The 18,952-nt window shown below is 49.1% G+C and overlaps 11 non-coding genes and 5 pseudogenes across 11 annotated transcripts; all 16 read left to right on the top strand.

The window, feature by feature from the left end:
* The first annotated feature begins 382 nt into the window (after positions 1 to 382).
* Positions 383 to 557, top strand: LOC139619692 (U2 spliceosomal RNA; annotated as a pseudogene).
* A 399-nt stretch (positions 558 to 956) lies between these two features.
* On the top strand, positions 957 to 1,071 carry LOC139619150 (U5 spliceosomal RNA). Its single transcript, XR_011690155.1, has one exon. It is a non-coding gene; the product is annotated as a U5 spliceosomal RNA (small nuclear RNA).
* Positions 1,072 to 1,235: 164 nt separating this feature from the next.
* LOC139618763 (U2 spliceosomal RNA) lies at positions 1,236 to 1,314 on the top strand (annotated as a pseudogene).
* Positions 1,315 to 6,324: 5,010 nt separating this feature from the next.
* Positions 6,325 to 6,532, top strand: LOC139618713 (U2 spliceosomal RNA; annotated as a pseudogene).
* Positions 6,533 to 6,927: 395 nt separating this feature from the next.
* On the top strand, positions 6,928 to 7,042 carry LOC139619149 (U5 spliceosomal RNA). Its single transcript, XR_011690154.1, has one exon. It is a non-coding gene; the product is annotated as a U5 spliceosomal RNA (small nuclear RNA).
* Positions 7,043 to 7,206: 164 nt separating this feature from the next.
* LOC139619507 (U2 spliceosomal RNA) lies at positions 7,207 to 7,398 on the top strand. Its single transcript, XR_011690500.1, has one exon. It is a non-coding gene; the product is annotated as a U2 spliceosomal RNA (small nuclear RNA).
* A 415-nt stretch (positions 7,399 to 7,813) lies between these two features.
* LOC139619147 (U5 spliceosomal RNA) lies at positions 7,814 to 7,928 on the top strand. Its single transcript, XR_011690152.1, has one exon. It is a non-coding gene; the product is annotated as a U5 spliceosomal RNA (small nuclear RNA).
* A 164-nt stretch (positions 7,929 to 8,092) lies between these two features.
* LOC139619506 (U2 spliceosomal RNA) lies at positions 8,093 to 8,284 on the top strand. Its single transcript, XR_011690499.1, has one exon. It is a non-coding gene; the product is annotated as a U2 spliceosomal RNA (small nuclear RNA).
* Positions 8,285 to 8,679: 395 nt separating this feature from the next.
* Positions 8,680 to 8,794, top strand: LOC139619146 (U5 spliceosomal RNA). Its single transcript, XR_011690151.1, has one exon. It is a non-coding gene; the product is annotated as a U5 spliceosomal RNA (small nuclear RNA).
* Positions 8,795 to 8,958: 164 nt separating this feature from the next.
* Positions 8,959 to 9,150, top strand: LOC139619196 (U2 spliceosomal RNA). Its single transcript, XR_011690197.1, has one exon. It is a non-coding gene; the product is annotated as a U2 spliceosomal RNA (small nuclear RNA).
* Positions 9,151 to 9,537: 387 nt separating this feature from the next.
* On the top strand, positions 9,538 to 9,652 carry LOC139619145 (U5 spliceosomal RNA). Its single transcript, XR_011690150.1, has one exon. It is a non-coding gene; the product is annotated as a U5 spliceosomal RNA (small nuclear RNA).
* A 164-nt stretch (positions 9,653 to 9,816) lies between these two features.
* Positions 9,817 to 10,008, top strand: LOC139619505 (U2 spliceosomal RNA). Its single transcript, XR_011690498.1, has one exon. It is a non-coding gene; the product is annotated as a U2 spliceosomal RNA (small nuclear RNA).
* A 399-nt stretch (positions 10,009 to 10,407) lies between these two features.
* Positions 10,408 to 10,522, top strand: LOC139619330 (U5 spliceosomal RNA). The gene has a single exon (XR_011690330.1). It is a non-coding gene; the product is annotated as a U5 spliceosomal RNA (small nuclear RNA).
* Positions 10,523 to 16,278: 5,756 nt separating this feature from the next.
* On the top strand, positions 16,279 to 16,453 carry LOC139619801 (U2 spliceosomal RNA; annotated as a pseudogene).
* Positions 16,454 to 16,848: 395 nt separating this feature from the next.
* On the top strand, positions 16,849 to 16,963 carry LOC139619144 (U5 spliceosomal RNA). The gene has a single exon (XR_011690149.1). It is a non-coding gene; the product is annotated as a U5 spliceosomal RNA (small nuclear RNA).
* Positions 16,964 to 17,127: 164 nt separating this feature from the next.
* Positions 17,128 to 17,341, top strand: LOC139618728 (U2 spliceosomal RNA; annotated as a pseudogene).
* The last annotated feature ends 1,611 nt before the right edge of the window (positions 17,342 to 18,952 follow it).

The following is an 18,952-nucleotide window of genomic DNA, read 5'->3' as shown; positions in this document are numbered from 1 at the left end:
GGGAAGGAGCAACAGGGTGAGGATCTCCTCTGAGCACCACGACAGGATCCCGAGAGACCAAATGTTTGGGGGAGCGGAATGAGTGACCCTGGGTAGGGACTCATTCTGCTCCTGCACAAAATTAGAAAGAAGAGAAGTTTTAAACCAATGCACTCCCTTTTTAAAGATTTGGGACACTCCATGGTTTTCATTTGTGAGATGGATTTTATGTTTGACAACATGTAAAACCCCTTGAAATATTTGTTTTTAATGTTTAAAAAAAAAAAAAAAAAACAAACAAACAATGGTTTTACAACTATTTATCATATTGTTGTGATTATAATGTACCCTTTGTATCTCAAGATGTAAACCTTCTTTGAAAAAACTTGAAATGAGTGTCAATAAATCTTTTCGAAAGAAAAAATCTGTTCTTATCAGTTTAATATCTGATATGTCCTCTACCCGAGGACAAACATATTAAACGGATTTTTAGAACTGGGAGCTGAAAAAGGGGCTTGCCCCGTTCACTCCACGCATCGACCTGGCATTGCAGTGCCGCCGGGAACGGTGCACCCTTCTCTGGCCGTGTGGAAAAGCAAGCAAGCAAGCAAGCAAGCAAGCAAACAATGACGCAAACGTACAGTTTCAAATGCCCCTCTGGCAGTGGCTGGAGGAAGGTGAGTCAACCTGCCCCACAGCTGATATCCCTCACGCGCCCTGGAAGGGCTGCTAGCCTCCAATCAACCCCGCATTTTCCCTGTATTTTGGTCCCCGGGGGCCTGCAAGCGCCTGATAACTTGAGAAATTTGTGGGGATTGCATGTTGAGGCCCAGACACTTTTCTCCACAGCCCGATTGGCTAGAGCCCGTGACAACATGGGGAGGGGGCGGGGATTTGGCAAGCTAAGAGAAGGCTACCGTGAGGGCGGTGACTGGGACCAATGGGGTCCTCGGCCGCTCTTGAGGAGAGGCCTGTACTGACTCTGGTTTCTCTTCATCACGCACAAGTCTTTCGCCTTTTACTAAAGACTTCCGTGGAGAGGAACACCAATGAGTTTAAGCTATTTTTGGCAGGCTCTGCCGTATGGCTGAGCCCTTTGAGTTTGTGAAAAGTCAAACAGCTGTCGAGGTCAGGAATGGGGAGGTGGGCGGAGGTGGTGAAAAGCAGCCATTGCTCCGCTCATGTCAAAAGCAGCCAACCGCGACCAGCGAGATTTGTGCCAAGAGCCTGGCTGGAACGCCAGACACTTTGGGCCCATCGCTTCTCGGCCTTTTGGCTAAGATCAAGTGTAGTATTCGTGGAGAGATTTTTCTTTTTTGATCTGGGCGACACTTCTATGGAAGCGATGGCCAGTATGGCCTCTCCTGTGCAGGTTATCCCTAAGGTTGGGTTGAGGTTCACGCTTCGTTTCCAGGCAATCGTGACAGAAGAAGATGCTGTTTCAAGATCGTGGTTCTGCAAGAGGGTCATCATGGGCCAGCTTCTTTTGACGGTGGAGGATGTCTTGTGCATTCAATGGAACCAACAGGAAAAAGCTTTTGATGTCACCCTGAGGAATGAGGAGGTGTACAGAAAGGTGTCTGAAAATTGTTCGGCTGGAGCTGGGGTAAGGCCCCTTGCCTGCTACAAGATTTTGAGTTTGGACAGACCTAATTTCAGGCAGATCACAGTTCACATGTTTAACCCGTTTGTGACTGATCTTGCCTTGGCTGATTTCCTGGGCCGGTATGGAGAAGTGGTGTCAGCAGCAAGATATGTTAATGATCCAATGGGGTTTTGGACTGGCAGACGGCAGTTCCAGGTGTTGCTCAAGCCTGAGCCAGAAGGGCCTGGTGGTCTCAGACATCCACCCGCCTTTTTTAGTCTCGGTGGGGACCGTGGCTATTTGTTCTATTCGAGGCAACCGTCTTTCTGTCGGCAGTGTAGGCAGTCTGGCCACACGGAGGCAGGATGCACTGGGGTCTGCTGCCGTTTCTGTGGTCAGGGGGGACACGAGGCTAAAGACTGCACTGCACTGAAGGCCTGTCATGGATGTGGTGGACTTGATCACCTCTATCGGAGCTGTCCTGGCCGTAGGAGAACCTTTGCAGAAGTAGCTGGGGCCACTGGAGGGCAGGGTAAGGCTCAAGACTTTGGAGGGACTTTCGTGCCAATGGGCAATACGTCAATTGATCCACAGCAAGCGGATCAGCTTCCAGGCCCTTCTGGGAGTAGAGTGGACTCTGTATCCAAGGTGCAGGGACTTGCCAGTGTTGCTGGAGAAGTCAGTGTGGACCAGGTGCCCTCGGGGATTACGGACACGGTCCCCACTGGTGCCGCTCCCACCGAGCCAAAGCAAGGAGCACGAAGAGGTTTGAAGGTGTTGGAGGAGGGTCTCTCGATTGAAAAGGGGGAGTGTGAGCAGGTGGTGAAGAGTAAAAGGTCAAAGAGGGAGAGGGAGGGAGAGGGGAGGGGGCAGGCCGCAGAGGTGGGGGTTGATGTGGGTAGGGCTGATGGAATACAACAGGGGGGGGAAACGGTTAGAGGAGGGGCCCGGGGGCGGGATGCAATAGATACAGGTCAGGGGTTGGAGCATGTCTCAGGGGTTTTGGGTGAGGAGCCACCAGCTGGGTTGGAGCTTGATTTTGAGCTTTCTCCCGGTTTGCTCCTATTGTCGTCTCCTTTGAGTGAGGACGCATACGAGGGACCAAAAAGGCCTTCATCCTCACCAAATGCTGTTCCCTTTTCCTGGGCGGACCAGATGGATAGTGAAGGAGATGATCTGTATTCACAGTAGGGGGGGGGACTGTTTTGTTTTCTTTTTGTTTTTGTTTGAGTGTAAGCATCTGTAATTTAAAATGTTCTCCTTTGATGTTCTTTCTCTGAATGTGAGGGGAATGAGGAACACTGTTAAAAGAAGGATCGTTTTCGAATTTGTTAGCTCTTTGCGTGTAGCTTTTTGTTTGTTGCAGGAAGTCCACTTACGGGATATGGGGGATGTTGGGTGTTTTAGAAGGGAATGGACCAGAGGGGACTCAGTCTGGAGCATAGGGGGTGTTCACTCTACAGGAGTTGGGATTTTGTTTGGTTTTAAGGAGATTAAAGTGGAGGGTGTTTTTGTTATTGTCCAGGGGAGAATAATGGGTGCGGACATCTCCTGGGGAACAAACACGCTGAGAATCATTGTGGTCTATGGACCACAATCCTCAGCAGAGCGGAAAGAAATGTTTGGGATGCTGGAGCCGCACCTTGTCACCAACAGGCAGGTCATCATAGGGGGTGATTTTAATGTAGAGTTAGGAAAGGGGGGTGATGCCAGCGACCTGTACATTTCTAATCTTTTGAATAGTTTTGGTTTGGTCGATGGGGCGAGGGTGGTCAGGCCACTCATGGATGGTCCCACTTGGCGTAATTCGCAGGGGATCTTTAAGCGTTTAGATTATGTATTTTTTGTTAAGACCTTGAAGTTGGTTGCAGGAAGGGTGCTCCCGGTTTGCTTTTCGGATCATGATGGTTTGCTGTTTACGGTGAGTTTGGATTTGCCAGTCTTCGGGCCTGGGTTTTGGCGCTTAAATATTAGTGTGCTGGAGGAGGACTTGTTTAGTCAACAGTTTCTTTGGTTTTTTAAGGGTCTTATGGGACTCAAACCGCTGTGCCAGGGGTTGTTAGAGTGGTGGGAGGTGGCTAAGGAGAGGATGAAGATATTTTGTTTAAGTTATTGTCAGAGAAAGGCTGGAATGGCAAAGAGGGAGGTGGTCCATCTCCAGCACCGCCTTGAACTCGAGTATGCTAGGGGTAACTGTAAAGGTGCTGTAGACCATCAAGTTTGCGCATCCTTGAAAGCAAGTCTGAGACATATTTTTGAGGGTAGGGCCCGCGCATACCTGGTGCGGTCACGTCTGCAGTTCATTGAACAGTCAGAGACATGTTCGGCTGCTTTTTTTGGCTCCATACGGGCTGATAGGGCGAAGCAGCTGGTGTCAGGAGTTAGGAATAAACAGGGCAGGGTTGTGGTGGACACCTGCGAGATGGTGTGTGTCGCTACAGATCATTTCCGTGATGTTTTCACGGAGCGAGCGGTAGACATAGGAGGGGGAGGGGTGTTCCTGGATTTGCTGAACCAGCAGGTGCCAGGGAACATAGTGCGGGCTTTGGAGGCCCCACTGACCCTCAAAGAGCTTGAAGGTGCTCTCTGTAGGATGAACAGGCGCAAGGTGCCAGGCATTGATGGGTTGCCGGTAGAGTTCTATGTTAAGTTTTGGGACATACTTGGGCCAGTATTGTTGGAGGTGTTGACTGAGGTGCTCTGTACGGGGAAAATGGGGAGGTCTATGGCGACTGGAGTTATCTCCCTTCTGTTTAAGAAAGGGGATCGCGCTGATATGGATAACTGGCGACCGCTGTCCATGCTGTGCGTAGACTATAAGCTCCTGGCTAAGGTTCTGGCAGACCGGTTAAGCGTGGCCCTGCCACATGTGGTCCATGTGGACCAGACATGTGCAGTGCCAGGGCGCTCAGTAAGATGGAACCTGCAACTCTTACGGGATGCTGTGGCTTGGGCTGAGGATAGGCATCTGCCGCTTATGCTGGTCGGTCTTGATCAAGCAAAGGCCTTTGACAGAGTACATTGGGGTTTTATGTTTAGTGTACTGGAAAGGCTAGGTTTCGGTCAGGTTTTTGTAGGGTGGCTGCGCACATTGTATAGGGGTGCGGGGAGCAGGGTTTTGGTTAATGGGCACCTGGGGGAGGCTTTTAGTTTGTACTCTGGGGTGAGACAGGGTTGCCCGCTCTCACCGCTGCTCTATGTGCTTTACATGGAGCCATTGGCAGCTGCCATTCGGGCTGATCCTGGAGTGAGAGGTTTTTTTGTGCCTGGCAGTGGGGGTCTGCGAGTCAAGCTGTCTCAGTATGCTGATGACACTACATTGCTGCTGGACAGGGATGAGTGCCTTATCCGTTCATTGCAGATTTTTAGTGACTTCAGCCGGGTGGCTGGATCAAGCCTTAATTGTGCAAAGTCCTCGGTTAAGTTCTTTGGGAGGTGGAGAGAAAGGACGGATGTACCAGGGGGTCTGTCTCTCTGCTCTGGGCCTCTGAAGGTCCTAGGGGTAAGTTTTGAGTCGCCTCATGGTGCCACAGTGAACTGGACGAGGCGTCTGGAGGCGGTCCAGAGGAAGATTTCTCTCTGGAAGAGTAGGTGCCTGACGTTTGTAGGGAAGGTACTTGTTCTCAAGGTGGATGTTTTGCCTTCTCTCCTGTACCTGGCTTACATATATCCACTACCAGTCAGTATGAGGAGGCCTCTCATGCGTCACGTATTCGGTTTTATTTGGGGGGGGAGATATGAGTATGTTGCGAGGGCCCGCATGTTGGCAGGGGTTGAGGAAGGGGGGAGAGATGTGCCACATCTGCCACTGAAGTTGGACTGCATTTTCGTTTCTTTTATGTGTAGGGAATTAGCTGGCCCAGTGGTTCACCCCTCTGGCTATTTTTTGCGCCTCTTTTTTGCCTACCAAGCAAGGCAGCTTTTGGTTTGGGACAACTTGGCTCCCCGGGTAGAGCAGCAACCATGGCACTACCGCCATGCAGCCAGGTGGCTGCGGGCGCACCCGGAGGCTTCTGCACCAGCCCTGCAACTTAATCACAGGGCCCTCTACAAAGAGGTTAAGCAAAGGGTCATTGCACCTCCGGTCCCAGGAATATTGCCAAGTGTTTGGAGGGGGATTCAGCCTCATGGGCTTGATAATGGCCTTAAGGACCTGAACTGGTTGTGCCTCCATAAGTGTTTGCCAGTACAAGACATCATGTACCGGCATGGGTTGGCAAGGTCTCCGGTGTGTCCTAGGATTGGGTGCTCGGTAGAGGAGACAATTAGGCATGTAATGTGGGACTGTCCCTTTTCTAGGGTAGTATGGGAAAGGGTGGAGCTGTGGCTACGGAAGGGAGTCTTTGGGTTCCAACTATCATGGGAAATGGTTGAGAGGGGGGTGGGAACAGGACTGGGTTGGGCAAAATTAGCTGTTTGGCTAGTAATTAGCATGGTAAAGAGAGGCTTGTGGGTGGCTAGACAGGACCTAATTAAGAACAACAGATGCAGTAGAGTGGATGGGGTGGTGAGCAGAGTAAAAGCAGACTTGAAGAGGAGAATTGAGAGGGACATCCTGAAGTGGGGAATGCATGCTGCTTTAGAGAGGTGGAAGGGGGGTTTTGGTCTGTGGGATTGAAATAGGGGGGGGGGGGGGGTAGGATGTTTAAGGTAAACTTTTGTTTGGCTTGGTTTGTTTTGTTTGAACAAAATGGATGGAGTGGGTCAATTGTGTTTTGGATTTTTGGACCTCATATGTAAACTGTTTTCTTTGTTTTGTGACATTTGTTTTGGAGTGAGGAACTGAAATAAAAAAAAAAAAAAAAAAAAAAAAATCTGTTCTTATCAGTTTAATATCTGATATGTCCTCTACCCGAGGACAAACATATTAAACGGATTTTTAGAACTGGGAGCTGAAAAAGGGGCTTGCTCCATTCACTCCACGCATCGACCTGGCATTGCAGTGCCGCCGGGAACGGTGCACCCTTCTCTGGCCGTGTGGAAAAGCAAGCAAGCAAACAAGCAAGCAAACAATGACGCAAACGTACAGTTTCAAATGCCCCTCTGGCAGTGGCTGGAGGAAGGTGAGTCAACCTGCCCCACAGCTGATATCCCTCACGCGCCCTGGAAGGGCTGCTAGCCTCCAATCAACCCCGCATTTTCCCTGTATTTTGGTCCCCGGGGGCCTGCAAGCGCCTGATAACTTGAGAAATTTGTGGGGATTGCATGTTGAGGCCCAGACACTTTTCTCCACAGCCCGATTGGCTAGAGCCCGTGACAACATGGGGAGGGGGCGGGGATTTGGCAAGCTAAGAGAAGGCTACCGTGAGGGCGGTGACTGGGACCAATGGGGTCCTCGGCCGCTCTTGAGGAGAGGCCTGTACTGACTCTGGTTTCTCTTCATCACGCACAAGTCTTTCGCCTTTTACTAAAGACTTCCGTGGAGAGGAACACCAATGAGTTTAAGCTATTTTTGGCAGGCTCTGCCGTATGGCTGAGCCCTTTGAGTTTGTGAAAAGTCAAACAGCTGTCGAGGTCAGGAATGGGGAGGTGGGCGGAGGTGGTGAAAAGCAGCCATTGCTCCGCTCATGTCAAAAGCAGCCAACCGCGACCAGCGAGATTTGTGCCAAGAGCCTGGCTGGAACGCCAGACACTTTGGGCCCATCGCTTCTCGGCCTTTTGGCTAAGATCAAGTGTAGTATCTGTTCTTATCAGTTTAATATCTGATATGTCCTCTACCCGAGGACAAACATATTAAACGGATTTTTAGAACTGGGAGCTGAAAAAGGGGCTTGCTCCGTTCACTCCACGCATCGACCTGGCATTGCAGTGCCGCCGGGAACGGTGCACCCTTCTCTGGCCGTGTGGAAAAGCAAGCAAGCAAGCAAGCAAGCAAGCAAGCAAGCAAGCAAGCAAACAATGACGCAAACGTACAGTTTCAAATGCCCCTCTGGCAGTGGCTGGAGGAAGGTGAGTCAACCTGCCCCACAGCTGATATCCCTCACGCGCCCTGGAAGGGCTGCTAGCCTCCAATCAACCCCGCATTTTCCCTGTATTTTGGTCCCCGGGGGCCTGCAAGCGCCTGATAACTTGAGAAATTTGTGGGGATTGCATGTTGAGGCCCAGACACTTTTCTCCACAGCCCGATTGGCTAGAGCCCGTGACAACATGGGGAGGGGGCGGGGATTTGGCAAGCTAAGAGAAGGCTACCGTGAGGGCGGTGACTGGGACCAATGGGGTCCTCGGCCGCTCTTGAGGAGAGGCCTGTACTGACTCTGGTTTCTCTTCATCACGCACAAGTCTTTCGCCTTTTACTAAAGACTTCCGTGGAGAGGAACACCAATGAGTTTAAGCTATTTTTGGCAGGCTCTGCCGTATGGCTGAGCCCTTTGAGTTTGTGAAAAGTCAAACAGCTGTCGAGGTCAGGAATGGGGAGGTGGGCGGAGGTGGTGAAAAGCAGCCATTGCTCCGCTCATGTCAAAAGCAGCCAACCGCGACCAGCGAGATTTGTGCCAAGAGCCTGGCTGGAACGCCAGACACTTTGGGCCCATCGCTTCTCGGCCTTTTGGCTAAGATCAAGTGTAGTATCTGTTCTTATCAGTTTAATATCTGATATGTCCTCTACCCGAGGACAAACATATTAAACGGATTTTTAGAACTGGGAGCTGAAAAAGGGGCTTGCTCCGTTCACTCCACGCATCGACCTGGCATTGCAGTGCCGCCGGGAACGGTGCACCCTTCTCTGGCCGTGTGGAAAAGCAAGCAAGCAAGCAAGCAAGCAAACAATGACGCAAACGTACAGTTTCAAATGCCCCTCTGGCAGTGGCTGGAGGAAGGTGAGTCAACCTGCCCCACAGCTGATATCCCTCACGCGCCCTGGAAGGGCTGCTAGCCTCCAATCAACCCCGCATTTTCCCTGTATTTTGGTCCCCGGGGGCCTGCAAGCGCCTGATAACTTGAGAAATTTGTGGGGATTGCATGTTGAGGCCCAGACACTTTTCTCCACAGCCCGATTGGCTAGAGCCCGTGACAACATGGGGAGGGGGCGGGGATTTGGCAAGCTAAGAGAAGGCTACCGTGAGGGCGGTGACTGGGACCAATGGGGTCCTCGGCCGCTCTTGAGGAGAGGCCTGTACTGACTCTGGTTTCTCTTCATCACGCACAAGTCTTTCGCCTTTTACTAAAGACTTCCGTGGAGAGGAACACCAATGAGTTTAAGCTATTTTTGGCAGGCTCTGCCGTATGGCTGAGCCCTTTGAGTTTGTGAAAAGTCAAACAGCTGTCGAGGTCAGGAATGGGGAGGTGGGCGGAGGTGGTGAAAAGCAGCCATTGCTCCGCTCATGTCAAAAGCAGCCAACCGCGACCAGCGAGATTTGTGCCAAGAGCCTGGCTGGAACGCCAGACACTTTGGGCCCATCGCTTCTCGGCCTTTTGGCTAAGATCAAGTGTAGTATCTGTTCTTATCAGTTTAATATCTGATATGTCCTCTACCCGAGGACAAACATATTAAACGGATTTTTAGAACTGGGAGCTGAAAAAGGGGCTTGCCCCGTTCACTCCACGCATCGACCTGGCATTGCAGTGCCGCCGGGAACGGTGCACCCTTCTCTGGCCGTGTGGAAAAGCAAGCAAGCAAGCAAACAATGACGCAAACGTACAGTTTCAAATGCCCCTCTGGCAGTGGCTGGAGGAAGGTGAGTCAACCTGCCCCACAGCTGATATCCCTCACGCGCCCTGGAAGGGCTGCTAGCCTCCAATCAACCCCGCATTTTCCCTGTATTTTGGTCCCCGGGGGCCTGCAAGCGCCTGATAACTTGAGAAATTTGTGGGGATTGCATGTTGAGGCCCAGACACTTTTCTCCACAGCCCGATTGGCTAGAGCCCGTGACAACATGGGGAGGGGGCGGGGATTTGGCAAGCTAAGAGAAGGCTACCGTGAGGGCGGTGACTGGGACCAATGGGGTCCTCGGCCGCTCTTGAGGAGAGGCCTGTACTGACTCTGGTTTCTCTTCATCACGCACAAGTCTTTCGCCTTTTACTAAAGACTTCCGTGGAGAGGAACACCAATGAGTTTAAGCTATTTTTGGCAGGCTCTGCCGTATGGCTGAGCCCCTTGAGTTTGTGAAAAGTCAAACAGCTGTCGAGGTCAGGAATGGGGAGGTGGGCGGAGGTGGTGAAAAGCAGCCATTGCTCCGCTCATGTCAAAAGCAGCCAACCGCGACCAGCGAGATTTGTGCCAAGAGCCTGGCTGGAACGCCAGACACTTTGGGCCCATCGCTTCTCGGCCTTTTGGCTAAGATCAAGTGTAGTATCTGTTCTTATCAGTTTAATATCTGATATGTCCTCTACCCGAGGACAAACATATTAAACGGATTTTTAGAACTGGGAGCTGAAAAAGGGGCTTGCTCCGTTCACTCCACGCATCGACCTGGCATTGCAGTGCCGCCGGGAACGGTGCACCCTTCTCTGGCCGTGTGGAAAAGCAAGCAAGCAAGCAAGCAAGCAAGCAAACAATGACGCAAACGTACAGTTTCAAATGCCCCTCTGGCAGTGGCTGGAGGAAGGTGAGTCAACCTGCCCCACAGCTGATATCCCTCACGCGCCCTGGAAGGGCTGCTAGCCTCCAATCAACCCCGCATTTTCCCTGTATTTTGGTCCCCGGGGGCCTGCAAGCGCCTGATAACTTGAGAAATTTGTGGGGATTGCATGTTGAGGCCCAGACACTTTTCTCCACAGCCCGATTGGCTAGAGCCCGTGACAACATGGGGAGGGGGCGGGGATTTGGCAAGCTAAGAGAAGGCTACCGTGAGGGCGGTGACTGGGACCAATGGGGTCCTCGGCCGCTCTTGAGGAGAGGCCTGTACTGACTCTGGTTTTTCTTCATCACGCACAAGTCTTTCGCCTTTTACTAAAGACTTCCGTGGAGAGGAACACCAATGAGTTTAAGCTATTTTTGGCAGGCTCTGCCGTATGGCTGAGCCCTTTGAGTTTGTGAAAAGTCAAACAGCTGTCGAGGTCAGGAATGGGGAGGTGGGCGGAGGTGGTGAAAAGCAGCCATTGCTCCGCTCATGTCAAAAGCAGCCAACCGCGACCAGCGAGATTTGTGCCAAGAGCCTGGCTGGAACGCCAGACACTTTGGGCCCATCGCTTCTCGGCCTTTTGGCTAAGACTGCGGTCGCCTCCTTTTGATGGTTAAATTCTTGCCTGTTGTGGCTCTGAGTTAAACCAGCTCTTGGGAGGAAATTGTCTACATTCCTTGTTTAAAGTTGTGCAACTTTTCTGTAGTTGCATATCTTAAACAAATAGGAATTCATTGGCCCAGAGAATCTCTTACCTGCGCTCTGCCGGATTCAACACCTTGTCCAGGCCAAAACTTGAAAAGGTAAGTACGTTTTTAGATTTTTTTCCTTTTTATATTTTTAATTGTATTTACTTATTTATTGTTCATTGTTTTTTTTTGTCCATTGTAAGTTTTTTACTGATTTTAGATCCTTTTAGCTTGTGGTGCCTCCACCATGTCGGCCACCCATGCCAACATGCGGAGGCACCACAGCGTCCGTTTTAAGTTTAAAGAAAAGGATGGAAAGCTCCTGGAGATGTCAAGGCTAGATTTCTCCAGGAAGCTAATCCAACAGGCTTTGAAATTCACAGCAAACGATTTGAATTGTATTTTGACCCTACCATTAAATAAAGGTTTTGATGTAAGCTTCCAGTCTGCGGCTATCTTGAGAGAATTTTGGACAAGATTTGAGTCTGTGAAACCCCAGTTTTCTGCATTTGTTGTTGAAAAACTGACTGATAATGCATTGAAAACAGTCATTGTCAGAATGTTTAATGAGACAGTGAATGCAGAAGACATTTGTATATGGCTGGGGAGATACTGCACTGTTAAAGGCCAGGCTACCAAAGTGAGAGATGAGGACGGCATCTGGAATTGCGCTTGGAGGGTCCCCATTCAACAATGGCAGGACCCCCAGGGCTTCCAAGGCCTGAAACATCTGCCGTCAATGATAGTTCTGGGTGAAAACAGGGGCTACATCCACTACCAAGGTCAGCCCAAGCTCTGCCGCAAGTGCGGTGAGCATGGGCACCTGGTAGAAGCGTGCACAAAAACCTTTTGCGGAAAGTGTAGAGAAATTGGGCACACTTTTGAGGAGTGCACCAATGGCAGGAAGTGCAACCTTTGTGGAGAAACAAATCATCTCTTCAGAGCTTGCCCCAAATCGTTTGCCAACAAACTAAAGGCAGCAAAAGCCAATGAACAAAATGGAGGACAAAAAGAAAAAGAGCAGGTTGAAGAGGCTGGGCAGGAAAATTCAAATCTCCCGCCAGATACTGTGATTGGAGAGGAGGGATCATGTGAGGCGGGAGAGGGGGAGGGGCCTGCAACAGCCCCATCAATGGAGAGTGGAGAGGAGGATGGGGAGATGCAGGAAGTGGGCGGAGCTAGTTCAGAAATGGAAGATTTTCAACCACCTGAAAATAGTGAGGATGCCCCCCTCCCCGATGCCCAGCAAACAAAGAGACTTGCATCGGAATTGTCCTCTGAGTCTCCTGTAGCCTCAGAGAAGAGGGGAAGAGTTGGGACTCTCTCAGACAGTTCATCTGTGGAGGAGCCCAGAGTCTTCCCCTCCAATTCACCAAATGAAGTCTCTTTCCTGACAGTAGCTCTACAATCAACCCCTAAGGACTCCAAGCTAAATGCAGCCTTGCGTCAAAGGCCAACCCCCAGAGTCCGACGGGGGAATGGAGCTCAACTCCCTCCTTCATCACCTGTTGAAGTGAAGGAGGAGCCCCGTTCACAAGAAATAGTCTAACTGCCTTTTTTTTTTTAAAAAAAAAAGATATTTTAGCATCTTAAACCTCTATTTAGTGTTTTTAAAATTTCATACCTGTTGTTTTTAATCATACTCATGACACTCACCTTCTCAACCATCAATGTGAGAAGTGTGAAGTCGAGAGTTAGAGCCCAGAGTGTTTTATCCTTTCTTAAATCTACAAAGTCAGATGTGTTTTTAATGCAGGAATGTGGCATACCGTTTTTAAAACACTACCGACAGTGGGAGGAGATGTGGCCACAGACATCGATATGGAGCGGATCAAACCAAAATAAGAACGATGGAGTGGCCATTTTAATAAAAAACCCTCAGGTTCTGGTGAAGGGTAGCACTGTGGTGAGAGACGGTAGGGCACTTTTAGCACACTTGACCTTTATGGGACAGGATTTTAACCTTCTCAATATTTATGGCTTTAACGACAAAAATGACAGGTATGACCTTTTAGAAGACCTGCAGTCCCACATGCTAGGGAGAGTGCCATTAGTTTTAGGAGGTGATTTTAACTGTATTTTAAGTCGAAAAGATAGAAAAAGAACAGGGGAAGATTTTAAAATTGACAAAACATCGGTTTTATTACAGGGCATATGCAGGGATTTTAAACTACAAGACTGTTTTAAAACCATGCATCCCAGAGAGGAGGGCTTCACCTGGTTCAGTGGTGATGGCACCAGAGCCTCTCGCATAGATTTTATTTTCACACGGGACTGCCCGCCGACCGATGCTAGATTGACCCCTGTTTTCTTTTCTGACCACCTGATGCTCTCCTGCACCCTTTCACTCTCTTCAGGTGTGACTTTTGGAAGTGGTCTGTGGAAACTCAACTGCTCCCTGCTTGAAGATCAACATCTAGTTCAGCAGTACAGGGAGCAGTACCGAGAGTGGCAGACCCTTCAAGACATGTACGATACACGAGCACACTGGTGGGAGATGGTGAAGGGAAAGACCCAGACTTTTTTCAGACAGGCAGGCAAAAAAAGAAAGGGCAAGGAGAACAGACGCATGATGGGACTGCAGAAGCGACTACAGCGCTATTTTAACCTCAACCAAAATGGAATGGATTTTAATGAAGAAATTAGAGAAATCAAATCAGAGATGTCGGTTTTAGCTGAAATTAAAAGCAAGGGTGTCATTTTAAGGAGCAGGGAACGGGAAATAGAGGAGGGTGAGAAGTGCACCAGGTATTTTTTTAAGAAAATTGTTAGTAAAGGGGGGACCATTTTAAAACTAAAAAAGGAAAACGGGTGCATAACAGAGAATATCGAAGAAATTAAACAGATTGTGGAAAATTTTTACGTAGAATTGTATAAAGAAAAGCCCATTAGAATAGACACCATGAATGAAGTTTTAAAATCCATCGATAAAAAAGTAAAAGACAGTGTGCTTTTAACCCAAGATTTTACCATTCTAGAGTTAAATAAATGTTTGTCAAGTTTTAAAAAAGGGAAGTCCCCAGGACAGGATGGACTTCCCTTGGAATTTTATTTGACCTTTTGGGACATTTTAGCACCTGATTTGATCGATGTTTTTAAAGACTTTGAGCACCTAGACCGACTTCCTGACAGTTTTAGAGTAGGGATAGTGACTCTACTGCACAAAAACAAAGACAAGACCGACCTGATGAACTGGAGACCTATCGCACTTTTAAACCTTGATTGTAAACTTTTTAGCAAACTTTTAGCCTCACGTATGTCCTTGTTTTTAAAGGGGGTGATTCACCCGGATCAAGGCTGTGCCATCCCAGGGAGGAAGATCACCGACAGCCTGGTACTGATCCGAGACACCACCTGTTACGCGAGAGACAGAAACATCCGGCTAGTAGTCCTAAATTTAGATTTTGAGAAAGCCTTCGATCGGGTCTCGCACCAGTACCTTTTCAAGGTACTGCAAAAAATGGGGTTCCCAGAAAGGTTTCTAGCTTGGGTGGGATTGCTGTATCGGGACATTACCAGCAAATTTGTGATTAACGGGCATTTGACAAAAGCAGTCGATATTAACTGCGGTGTCCGTCAGGGTTGTCCGTTATCTGCCCTCCTATACATAACATGTATAGAACCGCTGGCACAGATCTTGAGAAGGGATCAACGAATCAATGGGTTGGGAGTACCGGGGAGCGGGGGACTGGACACCAAGTGTATTTTATACATGGACGACGTGAACATTTTATGCACCGACCTTTTATCCGTCAACAGGACGCTGGACTTGACTGACTGGTTTGGACAGGCTTCTGGGTCAAAGTTGAACAAAAACAAGACCCAAGCCCAATTTTATGGACCGTGGACAGCGACTGAGATGACAGGACTCCCTTTGACTGTGACCCAGACTGACCAAAAAATACTGGGGATCAAATTTGACAGGGAGGGAGAAGGAACAACAAATTGGCCAGACGTGGTAGGGAAAGTAAAACAAAGACTAGGATATTGGGGACTTAGAGGACTGACTATTGAAGGAAAGGTTTTAATCATCAAAGCGGTGATTTTACCTTTGCTTTTACTCATCAGTTCTGTTTTTATCCCACCTAGGAGAGTGCTTTTAGATCTGGAGCGAGCCATCTTTTATTTCCTGTGGGGCTCCAAGTGGGAGAGACTGAGGAGGGAGGTCATGAAAAGGCCAAAAGAGAAAGGAGGAAAAGGAGTGCCTGACCTGTACTTGTTTTTAGGAAGCCGATACACCGCACTACACCTCAAACAAGCCACAGACCCATCCGGAAACCCCAAAACTACAGCCATGACACGTTTCTGGATGGGATCGTACCTCAGACGATTGAAGATTTTACCTACAGATCTTAAAGTACCCGTGTCTTTTAGCCTGCCACCAGCCTATGCTTTTATCCCGACGTTTTTAAAGCATTTTAAACTGGAGCAGGAGGAGCTGCATATTTTAACCAACCACCGTTCTCTGATCTCTGTTGTGCAGGAGCAGGAGCCAGTGAGTCCAGTGCGCGGGCTCGCATTTGGCGAGCCCTCAACAGTTTGGCGCAACGTGAACCATTCCGCTCTTCCAAACAGACTCCGGGACCTGTCATGGATGGTGGCTCATGAGATTCTCCCAGTCAGGTCCGTCATGCACTCCCGGGGCATGTCAACACGCTCAACCTGCCCCCGACCCGGTTGTGGCGCGCCAGAGTCGGTGAGGCATTTGCTCTGGGAGTGCAGCGCTGCCGTAGACCAGTGGGCAATGGCCGGCTCCTTGCAATTCCCGTACTTGCCAGCAAGGGAGGTCCTTACAGCACAACTGGTGCTGTATGGGGTGAGCCAAAAAACACTGAAGAACGATGACTTTGCCCAGATGTGGCTCACCCTAGCCGCCATCAAAGACGCCATATGGACCTCCAGAAACTTGCTGGTAAGGAAGCACATGCAGATCCCCCCCGTGGCTGTGATCCGGATGGCTGTAGGCGGCAGGCCTAGGACACAGCCACAAAGAAGCATCGCCTCTGTGCCCATTCGGACGAAGGAGCCGGAGCCACACATGAAAAGGTCAAAGCAGCGGCGGCCTGGCTCTCCGGGTGAGGCAGGTGGGAAGGAGCAACAGGGTGAGGATCTCCTCTGAGCACCACGACAGGATCCCGAGAGACCAAATGTTTGGGGGAGCGGAATGAGTGACCCTGGGTAGGGACTCATTCTGCTCCTGCACAAAATTAGAAAGAAGAGAAGTTTTAAACCAATGCACTCCCTTTTTAAAGATTTGGGACACTCCATGGTTTTCATTTGTGAGATGGATTTTATGTTTGACAACATGTAAAACCCCTTGAAATATTTGTTTTTAATGTTTAAAAAAAAAAAAAAAAACAAACAAACAATGGTTTTACAACTATTTATCATATTGTTGTGATTATAATGTACCCTTTGTATCTCAAGATGTAAACCTTCTTTGAAAAAACTTGAAATGAGTGTCAATAAATCTTTTCGAAAGAAAAAATCTGTTCTTATCAGTTTAATATCTGATATGTCCTCTACCCGAGGACAAACATATTAAACGGATTTTTAGAACTGGGAGCTGAAAAAGGGGCTTGCTCCGTTCACTCCACGCATCGACCTGGCATTGCAGTGCCGCCGGGAACGGTGCACCCTTCTCTGGCCGTGTGGAAAAGCAAGCAAGCAAGCAAGCAAGCAAACAATGACGCAAACGTACAGTTTCAAATGCCCCTCTGGCAGTGGCTGGAGGAAGGTGAGTCAACCTGCCCCACAGCTGATATCCCTCACGCGCCCTGGAAGGGCTGCTAGCCTCCAATCAACCCCGCATTTTCCCTGTATTTTGGTCCCCGGGGGCCTGCAAGCGCCTGATAACTTGAGAAATTTGTGGGGATTGCATGTTGAGGCCCAGACACTTTTCTCCACAGCCCGATTGGCTAGAGCCCGTGACAACATGGGGAGGGGGCGGGGATTTGGCAAGCTAAGAGAAGGCTACCGTGAGGGCGGTGACTGGGACCAATGGGGTCCTCGGCCGCTCTTGAGGAGAGGCCTGTACTGACTCTGGTTTCTCTTCATCACGCACAAGTCTTTCGCCTTTTACTAAAGACTTCCGTGGAGAGGAACACCAATGAGTTTAAGCTATTTTTGGCAGGCTCTGCCGTATGGCTGAGCCCTTTGAGTTTGTGAAAAGTCAAACAGCTGTCGAGGTCAGGAATGGGGAGGTGGGCGGAGGTGGTGAAAAGCAGCCATTGCTCCGCTCATGTCAAAAGCAGCCAACCGCGACCAGCGAGATTTGTGCCAAGAGCCTGGCTGGAACGCCAGACACTTTGGGCCCATCGCTTCTCGGCCTTTTGGCTAAGATCAAGTGTAGTATCTGTTCTTATCAGAGAACAGCAGCTAAGACTGCGGTCGCCTCCTTTTGATGGTTAAATTCTTGCCTGTTGTGGCTCTGAGTTAAACCAGCTCTTGGGAGGAAATTGTCTACATTCCTTGTTTAAAGTTGTGCAACTTTTCTGTAGTTGCATATCTTAAACAAATAGGAATTCATTGGCCCAGAGAATCTCTTACCTGAGCTCTGCCGGATTCAACACCTTGTCCAGGCCAAAACTTGAAAAGGTAAGTACGTTTTTAGATTTTTTTCCTTTTTTATATTTTTAATTGTATTTACTTATTTATTGTTCATTGTTTTTTTGTCCATTGTAAGTTTTTTACTGATTTTAGATCCTTTTAGCTTGTGGTGCCTCCACCATGTCGGCCACCCATGCCAACATGCGGAGGCACCACAGCGTCCGTTTTAAGTTTAAAGAAAAGGATGGAAAGCTCCTGGAGATGTCAAGGCTAGATTTCTCCAGGAAGCTAATCCAACAGGCTTTGAAATTCACAGCAAACGATTTGAATTGTATTTTGACCCTACCATTAAACAAAGGTTTTGATGTAAGCTTCCAGTCTGCGGCTATCTTGAGAGAATTTTGGACAAGATTTGAGTCTGTGAAACCCCAGTTTTCTGCATTTGTTGTTGAAAAACTGACTGATAATGCATTGAAAACAGTCATTGTCAGAATGTTTAATGAGACAGTGAATGCAGAAGACATTTGTATATGGCTGGGGAGATACTGCACTGTTAAAGGCCAGGCTACCAAAGTGAGAGATGAGGACGGCATCTGGAATTGCGCTTGGAGGGTCCCCATTCAACAATGGCAGGACCCCCAGGGCTTCCAAGGCCTGAAACATCTGCCGTCAATGATAGTTCTGGGTGAAAACAGGGGCTACATCCACTACCAAGGTCAGCCCAAGCTCTGCCGCAAGTGTGGTGAGCATGGGCACCTGGTAGAAGCGTGCACAAAAACCTTTTGCGGAAAGTGTAGAGAAATTGGGCACACTTTTGAGGAGTGCACCAATGGCAGGAAGTGCAACCTTTGTGGAGAAACAAATCATCTCTTCAGAGCTTGCCCCAAATCGTTTGCCAACAAACTAAAGGCAGCAAAAGCCAATGAACAAAATGGAGGACAAAAAGAAAAAGAGCAGGTTGAAGAGGCTGGGCAGGAAAATTCAAATCTCCCGCCAGATACTGTGATTGGAGAGGAGGGATCATGTGAGGCGGGAGAGGGGGAGGGGCCTGCAACAGCCCCATCAATGGAGAGTGGAGAGGAGGATGGGGAGATGCAGGAAGTGGGCGGAGCTAGTTCAGAAATGGAAGATTTTCAACCACCTGAAAATAGTGAGGATGCCCCCCTCCCCGATGCCCAGCAAACAAAGAGACTTGCATCGGAATTGTCCTCTGAGTCTCCTGTAGCCTCAGAGAAGAGGGGAAGAGTTGGGACTCTCTCAGACAGTTCATCTGTGGAGGAGCCCAGAGTCTTCCCCTCCAATTCACCAAATGAAGTCTCTTTTCTGACAGTAGCTCTACAATCAACCCCTAAGGACTCCAAGCTAAATGCAGCCTTGCGTCAAAGGCCAACCCCCAGAGTCCGACGGGGGAATGGAGCTCAACTCCCTCCTTCATCACCTGTTGAAGTGAAGGAGGAGCCCCGTTCACAAGAAATAGTCTAACTGCCTTTTTTTTGAAAAAAAAAAGATATTTTAGCATCTTAAACCTCTATTTAGTGTTTTTAAAATTTCATACCTGTTGTTTTTAATCATACTCATGACACTCACCTTCT

This window comes from Trachinotus anak, unplaced genomic scaffold (assembly GCF_046630095.1).
Source record: "Trachinotus anak isolate AG129_WGS33_773 ecotype Australia unplaced genomic scaffold, CSIRO_AGI_Tana_v1 ptg000003l, whole genome shotgun sequence".
Classification (NCBI taxonomy): domain Eukaryota; kingdom Metazoa; phylum Chordata; class Actinopteri; order Carangiformes; family Carangidae; genus Trachinotus; species Trachinotus anak.
This window is presented reverse-complemented; position numbering and strand designations above follow the sequence as displayed.